The sequence below is a fragment of the Cornus florida genome, unplaced genomic scaffold (assembly GCF_030987335.1).
Source record: "Cornus florida cultivar Cherokee Brave unplaced genomic scaffold, ASM3098733v1 CherokeeBrave_3.0.0_Hap2_Chr11, whole genome shotgun sequence".
Taxonomy (NCBI): Eukaryota; Viridiplantae; Streptophyta; class Magnoliopsida; order Cornales; family Cornaceae; genus Cornus; species Cornus florida.
In genome coordinates this window covers 71,221,364-71,239,989 of record NW_026775581.1, presented here as the reverse complement: position 1 = coordinate 71,239,989, position 18,626 = coordinate 71,221,364, and the positions used below count along the sequence as shown (strand labels likewise).

The following is an 18,626-nucleotide window of genomic DNA, read 5'->3' as shown; positions in this document are numbered from 1 at the left end:
CAATTTTCTTTTCTTTTCACTCTTTTGGTCTAAAATACATAAATTAAGTTTAAATTCCATGACAATGATCAATCATATCAACATTATTTTTGACCAAAATAATGATATCTCAAGTAAATGTACTATCAATGATTCATTTACTATACGAAATAAGTAAGCAAAACCAATTTCATCAATTTATAGCTATAATATGTTTTACACTTATAATCCATGTGTCATGAAACTCCTTGTATTCAACATATTCAATCAATATGACATGCTTAACTTCCCAAAAACATAATCTAGACACTCAAGATATGTGATACTCCCGAATTTTCGAATGCGGATTGGCTAGGCCCACGCCCGAATACCCAAGGATATCAAAACAAATGGCAATAATCGAACACAGAATAATACAAATATGATAAATAGGAATAAATAAAATTTGCTGAAAGAAACTAAAACGATAATCCATTAATGAAATCTTCAGAATAAACTCTTATAAATAAATTCTTCTGATACAAATAATCCTCCAACTCGTACAACTCGGGAATCCATACACTGTGGACCCCTGAAAAATCAAAACTAAACAAATGACAGCAATAATTGTCTATATCAAAAAACTAAAACATTAATGAACTCCTAGGTAAATAATCCGGAAGAGTGAAGTAGATGATCCCTGCTCAGCACGAACAATCCCTATTCCTGACGAATACTTGAAAAATGATGGTGGGTCAGGCCCATAAATAAGTTCTACTCTATTACAGTTCAAGTAGAAACCCGATACGCAGATACATCCTAGATAACTCCAACAATAGCTAAATAGTCCATATATATATAAATATACACTATAGGACACTCACTAGCCTATAGTTCTGTTTCAACCTGAATAGAAGGTAACATGTAAATCGCACATCACGTGGGCATGTATACCTAGACCTACCAGGAAATAACTACTATGTCCAGTTATCCATCCTAGGCGATATACGTACCCTAACTATGATCCTGAGACTCAAACTCATATCACGGTACCATAAGTATATATATAAATAATTTATCAAAAGCAAGGTATGCCATTCAACTGTTTATTGACCTGACATAAATATGAGAAGGACTTAACTTTTATAGTTAATCCACCACTTATTTTAGAATAGGTAGGTCTTAGTGTTTTAAACTAATCCATCCCTAATATGCCACCGTCCCGTACCGGTGCATATACATATATATAAGTAGGACTTAACTTTTATAGTTAATCCAACTTATTTCAGAATAGGTAGGATTTAGTGTTTTGAACTAATCCGTCCCTAGTATGCCACCGTCCCATACCGGTGCATACAATTCACAAATCAAATAATTGATAAACAGACATAAATATTTCATCGATTAAAAATCCGAAGCTTACGCATAATAAAAATTTTCTCTATATAAGATCATATTATACATCTAATTCCAGATTTAGAAATCATGTCATAGTTTTTTAAATCGCTGAAATAATATTAAGCAATTTAATCCTCCATGTCCACTAACAGTATGCAAACTTATTTAAACTTCCATACTGTTCAATTCAATAGCATATAGACAAATATTATGCATCATAGGATCCTAATATGTCATGAAAATAATTTAGAATCCCATTTACCAACCCAAGACAGTCCTGAAATCTCAAAAATATCAAAACCGTGCTAAAATTAAGTTCTAGTAACCCTTTAAGCATGAGAGCTTGCTCTCAAAAGTTGAGAGCCAGCTCTCAGCCAATGGGAGCTGGCTCCCCTACCCTGGGAGCCGGCTTTGTGACTTAGGGAGCCGGCTCCCTCAATCCCTGGAGTCGGCTCTCTTTCTCACAGAAAGCCGTGGGCAAAAATACTTAGGGAGTCGGCTCCAACCCCTTTGGAGTTGGCTCTGTCCCTATTTCATGTCGTTGTCTTTATCTCCGACAATGTTTAAAACCCTCTATAAGGTTTCATTTAGGTCCCTAGAGGACCGTCCATGTCCCAAAACTATCCCAGAAACTTTTTAAAACATAGTATGAAACATTAACAACAATTAAACAGAATACGAAACACTTTGATCAACAATTAAATTTCAATTAATCAACACATCATATAAAGTTTAAAGTTTGAATTACATACATACAACAATAGTTTTAAAGTCCAATTTAATCCTGGGGATTATTTAGGCATGCACAGAACACAAATCAAAGGAAAAGAGCTAGAAATAAAACTTACCTCTAGGTTTCGAATTGAAACCCTAACGTCGTCTTCCTAATTTTTCCGGCAATCTGAGACTGTTCTTAACTCCTTTATTGCTCCTGATTCAACCCACAAGCAAGTGTCCAATACCCTTCCTTGGTTCAGCCCTTGTTCTTGGCGAAACCCTAACTCGTTCTCTTTGTTTTCTCTCAACCCTCACTATTCGTGAATAGGGTTTGTGTTTTTAAACCCTAAGTAGACATAATGTTATATTTATATAAGCTTAATGAAAACCTAATTCTAACTCTAAGAGGAAACAGAAAAGAAAAAGAAACGAAAATAAAATATAAAAAAATAAAATAAAATAAGTCGACTACCTTAATCCTACGTGATTTCATATTTATATAAAACCCTAAAATTATATTAATTAGATTAACCCAGATTAACCTTATATACATATATACCCATATATATATGTATAACCATCCATGAGTATTAACTGTACCCATTATTCTCCTATCCGAGTAGTCCATAAGACCCAAGTGAGTGGTTCATTACTACTACCCAAATCTATCCTTTTAAAAATATAAAAATAAAATAAAAATAAAATACATTCAAATCATTGAAGCACACAATACACATAACACATAGACAAGTAAATCAAGTATTACTATTTAAATCAATTTAAACACACAAGCACTTAACCAAATAATCAATTAACAATTAAGTCAATTAAAATATAAACATGAAACCATATAAATACGTATCCACGTAAGCACTTAAAAATGCACAAGAAATAAAAATTTAAATTCTAATTATATCCTTTTGAAAACTAGGGGTATTACAAGATATGCTTGAAAATTATTTCTAGACTATATCCTTGCAATGCATCTAATCAAGCTAATAGACACCAATAGATTTCCTAAAATGAGAAAACTTAAGAGCATCTAATGGTTTAGTAAGAATATCAGCCAAATTTTGATTAGTATACACTTTTTCCAAAAACACGACATTTTGTTTAACAAGTTCCCTAAGAAAGTGATGTTGAATGTCAATATGCTTAGTCCCAGAATGCAAAACTGGATTCTTTGAAATATTAATTGTACTAGTATTATCACAAAAGATAGTAATAGTATGTTGATCAACTCCATAATCCAGAAGTATCTGTTTCATCCAAAGTAATTGTGTGCAACAATTTTCAGCAGCAATGTATTCAGCCTCATAAGATGATAAAGATATGCAATTTTGCTTCTTGCTGTACCATGAAATAAAATTAGTGCCAACATAGAAACAACCACCTGAAGTACTCTATTAACTTCACCTTTATGTGGCCAAATGAGATCTTCATTATCCTCGTCCTACAATTGATGTTGGTATTAGCGGTTGCCAAGAAAGGATGGCCAAGGATAATAAGAATTTGGCTCTTAGGATTAGGGACCGGTTCCGTGTCTATGACAATGAAATCAACCGGGAAGAAGAATTTGTCAATCTTAATCAAAACATCCTCAATTATACCCCTAGGCTTCTTAATGGATCGGTCGGTAAGTTACAAAACTACCAACGTCGGTTTCAATTCACCTAGGCCCCATTTGACATAAACTGAGTATGGAAGAAGGTTAACACTTGCTCCTAAGTTAAGAAGCGCCCGATTAATGATATGATCACCAATAATGCATAATGTAGTGGGTGAACCGGGGTCCTTAAACTTTGGAAGAGTGTTATGTTGCAAAATTGAGCTTACTTGCTCGGTCAAAACCACTTTTCTTGGTGCTTGGCTCTTGTTCTTCTGCTTTTAGGTGCACAAGTCTTTCAAGAATTTGGCATAAGCCAGAATTTGCTTGATTGCATCAAATAGTGGAAGATTAACTTTCACTTGCCTAAACATTTCCATAATTTCATTGGTTTTTGCCTTTTGCTTGTCTTTTGAAATGGATCCTTTTAAGGCATCCGGAAATGGAATTTTTGGTTCAAACACTTTTTCAAAATTTTCTTTTGAACTATCTTTAACACAAGAAGTTTTCAAATCATTTTTTAACAAAACCTTTTCAACATCATTTTTCAAAATTTCTTTTTCAAACACATCTTTCAAAACTTTCTCATTTACAAGGTCATGTATATGTAATGAAGGAGGAATGGGATGTGAAACGGGACGGGTGACAACTTGAGGTTGCACCGGTTCACTTTCTTCATTAGACATTCCAACTTGATTGTCCACAATCCTACCACACCGTAAGGTAGTCACCACATTAACATGTTCAATGGTGTGGCCTTCCAATAAGGAATGGGTTTCCACAACATATTGTTGCTTAGGTCGGGCATTAATAGGCATCTTTCCCTTCTCTCTTGCATTGAGAGTGCTTGCTATTTGCCCTACTTGGGTTTCTAGCTTCGCAATAGATTGAGAGTGAGAATGAAGTAATTGAGTGTTAGCCTCTAAATTGCCCAAAGCATTCAAAACTCTCTCTTCAACGGCGGGACTTCTAGTATTACCTTGGGAATAAGATTGGTTGGGAAAATGAGAATTAGCAAATTGATTCCCTTGTGATTGATAAGGCCTATAACCTTGGGATCCTTGGTTTTGAAGTAGAGGTGGAATGTACTTCCCTTGAAAACCGCCTTGGGAAGGGTTTGAGCCATCTCCTTGGTTTTTCCAAGAGAAATTCGGATGATTCCTCCAACTTGGATTATAGTGAGTCCCATAAGGATTGTTCCCTTGGTTCACAAAAGTTGAATTGATTGTTCATTAGGTTCATTTTGCACTTGTCCGTGAGGACAATGAGAAGTAGAATGAAGAACACTAGAATAAGTCATACATGTTTCATTTGATGCACGATGAGAATGGTTAGGGAAGGAAGATACTTGGTTCGCCGAGTTTTGGTTAATCAAAAATTGATCAAACCTTTGAGATAAAGACTTTATTTCGGCAGCTATTTCATTTGAATGGTCGACTTGATGTAAGCCAACACTCTTCATACCTTGTGAATTTCTACCATTCTTGGATGATAGTGTTCTATGTAAAGAATTTTCACTCATGCTCTCATAGAGACGCCATACGTCATCCTCATGCCTATCAATGTATGAGCCACCCATGGAAGCATCAACCATACCCTTATAGTTGTCTAATAAGCTCTCAAAGAAGTATTGAACTAATTGCCATTTGGGCATGTCATGATGTGAACACTTCCTACGCAATTCATTGAAGCGTTCCCATGCCTCATGGAACGTTTCTCCATCCCCATGTGAAAATTCTCGAATTGAGGTTCTCATGGCATTGGTCTTAGAAACCGGATAGTACTTCTTCAAGAATTCTTGTTGCATTTTTGCCCAAGAAGTGATTGAAAAAGGCCTAAGATTGTTAAACCAATACTTTGCCTTATCGTTTAAGGTGAATGGAAAAAGTTTGAGTCTTAAAATCTCTTCCGGCATGTCCGTATATTTTACGGTGGAACGTATTTCAAGAAACTCATCCAAATGCTTGTAAGGTTCTTCACTTGGAAGTCCATGATAGTTAGGAAGCATTTGAATGGTTTGTGGCTTAATTTCATAATGATGTGCTCTAAATGGGGGGAATTGGATGCATGTAGGTGCATTATACTCATTAGGCACATAATGGTCTTTTAAAACAAGAGGTGGATTAGCTACTTGAGGTGCAACATGAACACCTTGGTTTTGAATTCCTTGATTGTTGATGAGAGGTTATGGAGCATACATTGGCCTTGGCATTCCATATGGAACTTGGCCTTGTTGTTGTGGTGGTTGGCGAATGAATGGCCTAGGCATGCCTAATGGTACTTGTATGTTCTCATTATGCACATTGGGATGAAGGATACCTTGTTGGTCTATGTGACCAAGGTCCTCAACATGATTGTCATTATGGTCATCCATTGATAGATTGGTTCTATTCGAACTTCCTTTTCCCCTAGGATTTTTAACGATAGATTCAAGATGCAAATCAAGAGGGACAAGAGTTGGTCTCAATGAATGACGTCCATGTATGCACAATGCAAAATACAACAAACACAAAGAATGACAAACACTATGCCTTCACAACAATGCAATTAGATTTCTTTCACACACATTTAATTCATACTCCCATGCTTTAACAACAATGATGCAAGACAATTAAAAATAAGCCTCCACGCGGGCCGACGATTTAACTAAGGGATTGAGTAAAGAAAGTCTCACAAAGGTCCTTTAGCACTTCAATTCCAAATTTATAACTTAGCTTAGCAATTTTTTAGAATTTTTAGCTTTTTACTTTCTTGCTTGCTTAAATGCTTGATGGCTCCTTTGCTTGCTTCCTTTCCAACAATGCACCTTGTCAAGTAAGAACAACACAATAAGTAATCCAAAAAGAAAAATATAAGTAAAGTAAAGATACGATCAAAAGAGTACTAATCCTAATCAATTCCACAGACGTTACCTAATCTAATCAATCAATCCCCGGCAATGGCGTCAAAAACTTGTTGGTTCGTGTCGCTACACCACAAGCTTAAGAGTGTGAATTTTAAGGCGAGGGCCAAGAGTTTTACATTTATAGAAGCCATTACTACTTTTCACTATAAATATAGTTAGGGCGAGTAAGGATTGTCCCAAGGGATTGGAGGATCGAGCAATATCGTGGAATTGTTATTAGGGCTAGTAGGTCGAGTGATCAAACAATTGGTTGGTTGGTTGATTAAAGAACAACTAAATTAAATTAAGTGATAGCAAAGAATGCAATTAAGAATAAGTAAGAGAGAGAGATCTTGGGGTTTAGAGATCACAACCAAGCTATACATTTCTATATCATTGACAAGTGATTAATGAGGGCAAATGGTGTGTTGTAATATTGGTGTGTGTGTGTTTGGTTGATTCAACAAGCAAGGATGACTAGTTAAGCATGTATTGTCTAAACATCATGTGAAAGGCGCAATATATCTAAGCAATGAAGCGTATATTGTCTAAACAACATGTGAAAGGCACAATAGATCAAAACAAGTCATTAATCCATTCATTAAGCTCACAATCCAAATACAACACAAGGTTAGAGACATATACTACTTGCATTCAAAAGTTTCGATCATCAAACAACAAGTATGGATTGTCCTCCCATTTAACACTACACTACATCTACACTACTAGTATGAAAATAAACTAGGGGAGATGCACAATCCATCAAGGAATAAGTATGAACCATTAAGAGAATCACAAGAGCATTCCTTTAAGCATTATGTTTTGACAATCTCCAAATCTATAGCATCAATACACATAGACATGCATCAATAACACAAAATCTAGAGACAAACACATGAACATCTATTCTAGCATACATAGACATATGGATAGAATGAAATGATCAATTAGAAGCATTAAACCACATAAATTGTTGAATAAACAAGATCTATATATATCAAAGTGTCAAAACATCAATTACAACACTAATCCCTCAATAATACACAAGATTAAGGTATAGAAAGCATGCTTGGGGCTAACTCTAGCCCCAAGAGGATGTTTAGCCACTCATGGTGATGATGCTCCAACCCTCAAGGGCTAATTCCATGGTTAAAATCTGCTCCTTGGTGATGAAGAGTCTCAAATGGTGTCTCTAGCCTCCTCCTCTATGCTTCCTCTCCAATAGATGATATGAAAATCAAATTGGCTTTCTTTGTAAAAAACAATCCTTATCCTTATATAGGTAGGTCAAAATGGCACCCAAAATGAGCTGGGGTCGTGCACACAATATTCCCTAATGATTGGATAAAGGACAACTGTCAATGAGATGGAAATTTAACTTTTTCTCACTGGAGGAAGTTCGATCGATCGAACCTTGGACTTGGATCGATCGAACTGGCTGAGATCTATCGAACTTAGGCTGGATCGATCCAACTGGTTGAACTTTTTGGGAAAAGACAAATCCGAGATATTTTGGGAGATATTTATGGGAAAAGGACAAAAGTGGTTAGTGGGTGGTACAGCAGTGGATATGATCAATCATTTGAATAAGGACAAAAGTGTTCGATCGATTGAAGGATGGTGTTGGATCGATTGAACTTTTGGACTTTATGCTTTTGGGCCAAGGCTTGGATCTATCTTGAAGTGCTGAGATCGATCATTGTTCGATCGATCGAACCCAGAACTTGAATCGATCGAACTTTGCTGCTTGTCACCTTTGGCTTCATTTGCTTCCTTCGTTTTCCAATTTGCTCTTTTCTTTGTTTAATCCCAGAATTGCTTCAATTAAGCTCTTATTTGGCTGAGTTAGCTTATTTTCGGGATAAGTGCCTGAAAATGAAAATAATACGAAATCAATCTAAGATGGTAAAGTAAGATAGATAAATGTACTAGAATGCCTAAGTTTAAGGGGTTTAAATACGCATTTTTCAGCACTCATCAAGAGTGCGACAACCACCACTTCTAAAGACTCTAAAGTATTTAACAGTGGACTTTCTATCATACCACAATTCATATAAAGTTTTTTTAGTTCCAGGCCTAAGATAAACTCTATTTAGGATGTGATAAGCAGTACATACTGATTCAGCCCAAACGTGACTTGCAATTTTATTCTCATGAAGCATAGTATGTGCCATACCTACAATTGTCCTTTTTTTGCTTTCCACTACATCATTCTGTTGTGGTGTTTTAAATGCAGAAAATTCATGCTTAATGCCATTCTTATCACAATATTCAATAAACTCTTTAGATTCGAATTCACCTACATTATCGCTTCTAATCCGATTAATTCGATATCCATTCTCATTTTGAATAAGTTGACAAATAGACCTGAAATTTACAAAAATATCAGATTTTTCTCTCAAATATGTGACGGTCGGCCGTTCCGATACGCCAAAATAATGTAGTGAATGTGTGGTTCAAGAAAAATCTTTTAGGTCAAATTTAAATTTATATAAACCACTACTACTAACGTAGCAAGAGTGAGTAGGGATCGTCCCAAAAGATTGGAGGGCTACTAGTAATGGAAACAATGCTTAGGATTAGTAGGTCGAGTGATCAAATGTAGATTGTTTGGTTGATCAAACTATAATTAAGATTAAGCAAGCTCAATGTAAAATAAGTAATTAAAAGATAGAGAAAATAAAAGAGAGAGGGGTCTTGGGACTTAGAGATCACCACTAAGCATCACCTTTTTATACACTCAATTCACAATTAATGAGGGGGAAAACATATATTGCAACAATAGTGTGTATGTGTGGTTGATTTAACAAGTATGGATGACCACTTAAGTATATATTGTCTAAACAACACAATAAATAGCGCAATACATCAAACTAAGTCATTAATCCTTCTTGAAGCTCACAATTCAAACACATCACATAATTAAAGAAATATATTACTTGCATTCATAAGTATGGAACATCAAACAACAAGAATGGATTGTCCTCCCATTTAACAACTAAGGTAACTACACTACATCTAAGCTAATGACATGGAAATTAAACTAATTAAACTAAGGGAGAGGCACAATCCACCAAGAAATGAGTATGAGCCATCAACTAAACCACAAGAGCATTCTATTAAGCACTATGTCTTGATAATCTTTAAATCTATAGCATCAACACACATAGACATGTATCAACAACACAAGAGATAGAGATAAACACATGAACATCTATTCTAACATACATATACATATAGATAAAATGAAATAATCAATTGGAAGAATTAAACCACACAAATCACTGAATAAACAAGATCTATATATATAAATATGTTAAAACATGTATTACAACACAAATCCCCTCAAAAATACATAAATCACGGTAAAGAAAGCATGCTTGGGGCTAATTGTAGCCTCAAGAGGATGTCTAGCCACTCATGAATGGTGTCCTCCAACCCTCAAGGGCTATCTCCATGGTAGAAGTGCTCTTCTTCTTGAAGAAGATGGAAAACCTCTCAAGAATGTGTCTCTAGCCTCCTCTTCTCTTTTCTTCCTCTCTAAGAATTGTATCTATGCATTCCTAAAAGCATATCAAAAACTATACGTAAAAGTGGCTCATAATCCTTATATATGTAGCTCAAATGTCACACCCAATGGTCTAGGCTCGTACACAAGGGCTCCTCCAATGATTGCACAATGAGACAGCTTTTAATGAGCTGGAAATTAATTTAATTCGTACTTGAGAAGGTTCGATCGATCGAACCTATGCTGAGATCGATCAAACTTGGCTAAGATCTATCAAACTTTGGCTGGATCGATCCTCCCATGGTGGCGCCTTTTTGGATAAGGACAGATTTGAGATATTTTGGGGAAAGAGACAAAAGTGGTAGGTAGGGTGGTATAACAGGATAAGATGGAATCTTTTCGATCGATCTGAGAATTGTTGGATCGATCGAACTTTGTGGGATCTTTGGATAAGGACAAAAGTGCTTGGATCCATCTTGGAGAGTTTAGATCGATGAACTTTTAATCGATCAAAGTATTCTTGAGATCGATCGAACATGCTGATTTTAACACTTTGCTTCATTCTGCTTCCACTTTGCTCCTTTCTTCCATCCAGCTTGAGTTAACTTCTTTTAAGCTCTTATTTGGCTGAATTAGCTTATTTTGGGGATAAGTACCTAAAAAGGACAATAAGATGAAATTAGTCTAAAGCAGGAAAGTAAGATAGATAAAGGTCCTAGAATACCTAAGCTTAAGGGGTTTAAATGTGCATTTTTCAACGCTCATAATGCAACAAAAGTAAATCTAGAAAAATTATCAACCATAACAAGTGTTATGCGACCCGTCAAATCCATATGAATTAATTCTAAAGGTTGAAAAGTGATTTTATGAATAAGTCTTTTATGTGATACTCTAGTTTATTTTCCTAATTGACATGGACCACATATTTCATTCTTAGACATTTTCAATTTAGGCAAACCTCGAATAAGATTATTGTTAAACAAATTTACTAAATCATTAAAATTCACATGTCCAAGTCTTTTATGCCATAAAACTGCCTCATCAGTAACTGCAGAAAAACACATCAGTGAAGGATTTAAAAACACAACATAGCAATTATCAGAAGTTTTAGTTCCTTTCAAAACATATTCACCTTTTTCATTAGTTACAAAACACCCTTGTTGAATAAAATTGACTTGAAACTCCTCATTACAAATTTGACTAATACTCAATAGATTAATAGCTAAACCTTTAACATATAGAATATTTTTTAACTCCCCAATTCCTGAAAATTTGATCTTACCTTTACCACTTACAATAGAAGCATTACCATCACCAAAAGTAACAGTACCAACTGAGCATTCTTTAAAAGTGGTAAACAATGTTCTATCCCTTGTCATATGCCTAGAGCTACCATTATCAAGGTATCAACTACATGGACTGAGTGCTCTAAGTGTAGTGTGCATGGCAAGGCATTTAAAATTCTCTTTCTTTACCCAAACAATTTTAGATTCATTATGCAATAATTTCCCTATTGTTCTAGACAAAGTGTCACAAGGCTCAACAGTCCTAATCATCTTCTTTCTCAAATTTGAACTCTTTAGATTTTTCAATTTCTTTGTTAGTTTAATTTTTCTTTTCTGACACTTATACTTGATATGCCCTTTTTCACCACAAAAATGACATGTTAAAATAAGTTTGGTAGAACTAAAAATAACACAAGGTTTGGTTTCAACTTTCACAAAAATATCTTTAGATTTTTAAAAATATAAATCCTTTGAAGTTGATGCCAAATCTTTATTACTCCTAGTATTCTCAACCACTTCTTTCAACTTATCAATTTTGCAAGTGTCAATATCAACTTTTTGAAAAGACTGTTTTGATTTAACAAATTCACTACTCAAATTATCAATTTTAAGTTCAAGTGATTTATTAAACAAATTTACCTTCTTAAGCTCTTTTTCTAGAAAATCAATATTAAGAAGAATATTCTAATTTTTATGGCCAATTTCTTCCAAATTCTTATTAGAGACAAAAACTTCTAACTTATAAATATCTCTATCAAGTTCCGCAAGATTCAATTTCTCTAACAGATTTTCTTTTTTTCTCTAACAGATTTTTAAAATCCTTTTTGAACTTAGACCATTCAATTTGCATGCTTGTGACAATAAAAAAAAGGAGGTAAAGCATCAACAGATGAATTTTTAGGCATGATACAAAAAATCAACAAATATGATCTACTCTGTATATCGAGTATCCCGCTCTGATACCAAATTGTAAATAGAGTTACACGGGGTGCGGAAACAGTTAGTTGATTTTAATTGTGATTAACTCCTTTAATGACCTAGATCTGATTATTAAGTTAACTTGCTCAATTTATGATTGATTAAATTATATGATCAATTTAAACATCCACAATCACAAATATATATAAAGTAAAGCAAGTAAAAGTTTAGAGAGATTGCACCAAGATTTTTAGCAAGGAAACCCCAATTGATAAAATATGTCAACTGCTTGCATTGGAAAAACCTCGTGGACTATTCATTATAAAGTAAACCGATCCACTATGTTTGAAACAAAGTACACCGAACTTTGACTCTGGCTCACACCCTATCTTTCAACCAAATACCAATTGTTGACAATCTCCCGTCCAACAACAACTTGACCATATGCTTATGTTTGATATTTGTAGAAAAGTAGTAGGTAGATTAGACAACACTCTTCGAATGCTCCAACCATTTCAAAGTGTTATCACTTTTACTTCTGTTCTTTAAGATTTGAACTCAATGTAGAAGAATTAAATCATATTCTTCATTCGGAATCTCTGAATCTTTAATATAGCTCCAATTTAGATGAGATAGAGAACAACACTACTAAATCACTCATAAATATATATGTACGCTCTCATAAATAAATTCAGAACAATCAGATTTGATTTTCTGAATTTTCTCTCTAAAAGGCTTTCTCAAACTATAGAATTGATTTTCCCTAAAGCCGTAAAATAAACCTATGTGTATAACGAGGTTTATATAGAGTTTATAAAAACCTAATCCCTCAGAAAATATGAAATTTTTTGTACGTAGGACTAGGAAAGAAGTTGGGATCAAAAAGGAAACATTCAGCAAAAAGGAAACTAAAATCCAACTGCTGCTAGGAGACCTTGAATCGGTTCAAAGGAGCTGAACCGGTTCAAGAAGGCCAGAAAGTTTTTGGCCTTGCAACTTCCTTTCTTAAACTGGTTCAGCCCCTTTGAACCGGTTCAAGATGGACAGATTTGAAGTTTACCGGTTAATGATGGACAGATTTGAAGTTTTGGCTTTTCTGCTGAAGTTGAACTAGTTTAGTGAGGCTGAATAAGTTTAAGATGGTCAGAATTTATAAAATCCTTTCAAACCTTCCAAAACCATTCCTAAATGTTCTCACTACCTCTCAAAACTACTTAGAGCATTGTTCTCATCATCTTGGATTGTAGTATTTCATGAACACTTGTACTTCTTCAAATCCGCATCCGATTTTCAAACTTAAAATTGTAAATCGAAAAATTACAACTTGATCGGACTTGTTTTGACAACGAAATTAGTCAATTACAAAATATATATCTCACAGATTTCCAATGTTTGAAGCTGACAAATAGAGTATCAAGTCTCAAGCACATATAAAAATTATGTATTAGGAATGATAGTCTTTGTGTTGCATAAACTTATATGTATCTTATTAAGACTAAGAGTTTTGGACTGTGAAAGCATCCTCACTAAGCTCTGGGTTTTGGAGAAGGCTTATAAAGTTGAGAAGCATGGCTAGAGGCCTTGTAAAACACAAGGTAGGGACAGCGGTTAACATAAGCTTATGGATGGATTATTGGCTTCCAAATGGACCCATTGTAACTTAGATGTCCCTTACTGATGTGGAAATTCTTTAACTGGACAACCATGTCAAAGTTAATAGCCTAATTTCCAATAATTAGTGGGCAATTCCACCACCTCTTCAACAGGTTCAATTATTTCAATCTTAGTCCTTCATTTCTCAGTTACATAGCATTCCACCTCATTTAAATGCATATGACAAGATTGTGTGGTTACCTTATACCTTAAGAGAATTTTTCTCAATCATACCATGAAGTATTTCAATCCCCCACACTGTTATTTGCTTGGTACCATATCATATGGTTTAAACATCATATACCAAAGCATGGTTACATCTCTTGGATTGCTCTTAAAGGGAGGCTTTATACATTGGGCTCAAAACCAATAAGAAACAAGCATTACACCAATGTTTGTTACCTTTGTCTATCAAACCTGGAATCAATGGTCCATTTGTTCTTTAAATGCAAATTCAGCAATATTTCGGAGTTCATCCAGCATGTAGTTGGCTTATACATCAAACTTAACAGTTGGAGTGAGCTCATTGATTGTTGCTCATCTACATGGATCTAAAGTCACTTTATCACACACAAACTGCTATTATCTATTGCAATTTATTTCATTTGGTAAGAAAGGAATGCAAGAGCCTTTAGGAACAAGTCTGCTTCTGCTATACATACCATATGTCTCATCAAAAGTTGTATTGGAGACAGGTTTGCTTCCATTCAACTGAAGAGTAGTGGTGCTAAGATGAGGAATTTTACATTTATGGAGGATTTGCACTAGTTATTTTTGCAGGGTTGTCCTCTCTCTCAAAGGCAATCTTGGTTTCTTGTTGATTGATATGCTTTGTTAATTGTTCTTACGTGTTGTTACTTGTTTGATGAGGCTGGGTTGATGTTTAGTCCTTGCTTTCTTTTTGAATGTTGCCTTAGGTCTCCTGTGACCTTTAGTCTTGTTGTGTCCATCTTTGGTCAAAGTACATATTTTTTCATTTTATCATACAAGCTTACCCATTCAACAAAAAAAAAAAAAAAAAAAAAAAGGAGAGCGAGGGAGAGAAAAAAAAGCCTTAAAAGTAGGCTAAATAGGGGTTGATGTGTACTTAACATCCCTACATAAGGCAAATATAGATGAAAACACCCCTTAGACGTACATTTTCACAAGGGTTAAAGGGTAAAACGGATGTACTACAATTTTTTAAGTCATATTTTGCAGAAAAGTAATTTGAGTGGGGTTTTGCACAATTTTTAAACCATAAGGGTATTTATAGCATATTTTTTAAAATAGGGGAGAGAGTGATTTCGGAGTATATAACATGGGTGTTAAGTGTACTTTTCTCAACCAACTTTCCAGAAATTAATTGGGTCCTTCAGAATGAATCCTTTAATGCAAATATGTAATTTAAGGGGGTTGAAAAGCCCCATTTTTCCTTCTCTCCTTTACCGTCCCAATTTTAAACCAAATAGCAGAAAAGTTGTCCATCATTCTCCTTTCTTTTCTTTCTACTTTCTCAGTCTAACTTGTCAATCTAGATGCTCATTTTTTGTTTTCTTAGCAAATAACACACTCATTTGTTCTTTGAATAACTTGACATTCCACTTTGGAAGATAAGTAAGTACCACTAAACTATAGACTTTCGTAGTTAAAACACTATTTTCATCTCGTCAACTTTTTACCATATCTAATCAAATATCAAATGTTGATTCTAAACATATTAATTAGAGGGTTCACATATAAAAAGGCGAAAAAAGGGACATAAAACCATTAAGGGGAAAGAAATAAAAGGTAGTTAAACAACCATGTTAAGGACCTAATATTAAAGGGAAAACGATGATGTAAATAACTTGTGACTCGCTCAAAATGACAAATTATAGTAGGAATAAGGAAAATGAAATTTTGGGTGAAACTAAAAGAGATACGTTTATTTTAAAAAAAAAAAAAAAAAAAAAAAAAAAAAAAAAAAGATATGGTGGTGGAGTGAGGAACTGGAATAAATAATTAAACTAAAGAGAAAAAACTTTAAAACATGGCAAAAAGTAGACTACAAGAACACTTAGATACATATAATAAACTTAAATATGAAACAAAGATGATAGTAAGTAAAGCTAAACAAAACTCACTAACTTAATGCTTTATATAAAAAAAAAACTAGGCTTAAAAGAGGGTGAGAAGAATATTTTTAAGGGATAATTCCATAAAAATGGAGTTTTGTAGGTCAAAGGCCAAAAAGATGGAGTCAAACTTCTATTTTCTAAATAAATGTAGTTTTATGAAATGCTGAGGTAGACATGGAAACTTATTGTGAAATGACCTAACTACCTTTTCTCTCTCTTCATATCTCTTTGTGATTGGAGAAGATGAATGCACAGTACCATCTCTCTCGATTAGTTGTTTGGCCTTTTTATTTATACATATCCTATTATTGTACGAACTATATTTATGGACTGCCATATATATCAGTATATGGATTTGATTTTGTCGATTTTTAATTGAATTAATTCATTTGTCATAATTTGATTTGGTCATTAGATCTCCAAGAAACACACACCAACTATATTTATGGACTGCCATATATATCAGTATATGGATTTGATTTTGTTGATTTTTAATTGAATTCTGTAATTTGTTTGTCATAATTTGATTTGGTCATCAGATCTCCAAGAAACACACACCACTGGTGTTAAAAATGCAAAGAATGTGAGGGGTTGGAAAATTAATAGATAGAAGAAAGTAACAGCACTGTTTATGTTTGTAATTTACTGATAAAAGCAAACATTTACAGAAAAGCTATTTTTATGGTATATGATCATCTCCAAACTTAACAAATAGTACAACCCCTATCGTTGCTTGTAATCCTTGCTTGTCGCCGGTAAGAACACTCCATCGTCGCCATCATCATTGCTTTTGACTCAGTTGATGAGCACCAAAAAGTGCGCATTTAAACCCGTTAAGCTTAAGCATTCTAGTACCTTTATCTATCTTACTTTGCCGTTTTAGACTTATTACGTGTTATTTATATTTTCAGACACTAATCCCAAAATTGAGCTAACTCAGCCAAATAAGAGCTTAATTAAAGCAATCCTGAGATAAACCAAAGGAAGGAGCAAAGTGGAGAAAGAAAGGAGCAAAAAGGAATTAAGTTGTGCAGCTGAAAAGTTCGATCGATCCAACTTAGAGTTCGATCGATCGAACATCTATGATCGATCACAGTACTTCTCGATAGATCCAACCTTGGCCTTTGCTGAAATTCCAAGTTTGATCGATCGAACATCACCTTCGATCGATCGAACCCTATTTTGTCCTATTCAAATGATTGATCTTATCCACAGCTGTATGCTTACCAACCATTTTTGTCCTTTTCCCCATAAATATCTTCGAAATATCTCAGCCTTATCCTTATCCGGAGGAGTCAGACCACTTCGATCGATCCAAGATGCAGTTCGATCGATCGAACCCATCTTCGATCGATCCAAGTTAAGGTTCGATCGATCGAACTTCCTCCAGCGAGAAAAAGTTAAAGTCCAGCTCATTTATTCCGTCCTTCATCCAATCATTGGAGAATATGCCTTGCACGACCACAGCTCATCATAGGGTGTATTTGACCTACCTATATAAGGAATATGATACACTTTTTGGAGAGGGCTCTAGAGTCTCTTGTCACACATTGAAAATCATCTTGGAGGCTATTCTTGGAGAGGAAGAAAGGGGAAGCTAGAGCAACCATTGGAGGAGATCTTCACCAACAAGGAGCAGCCATGGAGTTAGCCCTTGAGGGTTGGATCATCACTACCATGAGTGGCTAGACATCTTCTTGGGGCTAGAGTTAGCCCCAAGCATGCTTTCTATACTCTAATCTTGTGTATTATTGAGGGATTAGTGTTGTATGATACATCTTGATATTCATGTATATATAAATCTTGATTATTTCATGGTTTGTATGGTTTAATGCTTCCAATTGACTATTCTATTCTATCCATATGTCTATGTATGCTAGAGTAGGATATTCATGTGTTTATCCCTAGATTTAGTGTTTTTGATGCATGTCTATGTGTATTGATGCTATAGATATAGAGATTATCAAGATGATATGCTTACTGAATGCTATTTTGGTTCATTTGATGGTTTATGCCTATTCTTGATGGTTTGTGCCTCTCCCCTAGTCTAGATAGCTTCATTTTCATGCTAGTAGTGTAGATTTAGTGTAGTGGTAGTGTAATGTTAGATGGGAGGACAATCTACTCTTGATGTTTGATGTTCCATGCTTGTGAGTCCAAATGGCATATTCTTCTAATATTGTGTTGTATGTGGATTTTGAGCTTAATGAAGGATTAATGACTAGTTATGATATGTTGCATCTTTCACATGTGTTTAGACAATTTATTCATCTCCCAATAGATATTTTGTACCTCTCACATGATGTTTAGGTAATGCATGTTTAACTAAATCATCCTTATGGATTGCTTGGACTATGAGCTTAATGAAAGGTTCAATGACTTGAATTGTTATTTTGTTATCTTCACATGATGTTTAGACAATTTATTCCTCTACCAATAGATGTATTGTGGCCTTACACATGTTGATTGAGACAATTTGCACTTTTGAGTCACCCTTACCAATTGAATGTCTTTTACACACACAACATTGTTGCAACACATTCATTTCCCTCATTAGTCACTTGATTATGGTTTGGAATAGTATTATTTGGTGGTGATC

At 34.6% G+C, this 18,626-nt stretch overlaps 1 pseudogene; it reads left to right on the top strand.

Moving 5' to 3' along the window:
* Nucleotides 1–5,331: 5,331 nt before the first annotated feature.
* LOC132287422 (small nucleolar RNA R71) lies at nt 5,332–5,430 on the top strand (annotated as a pseudogene).
* The last annotated feature ends 13,196 nt before the right edge of the window (nt 5,431–18,626 follow it).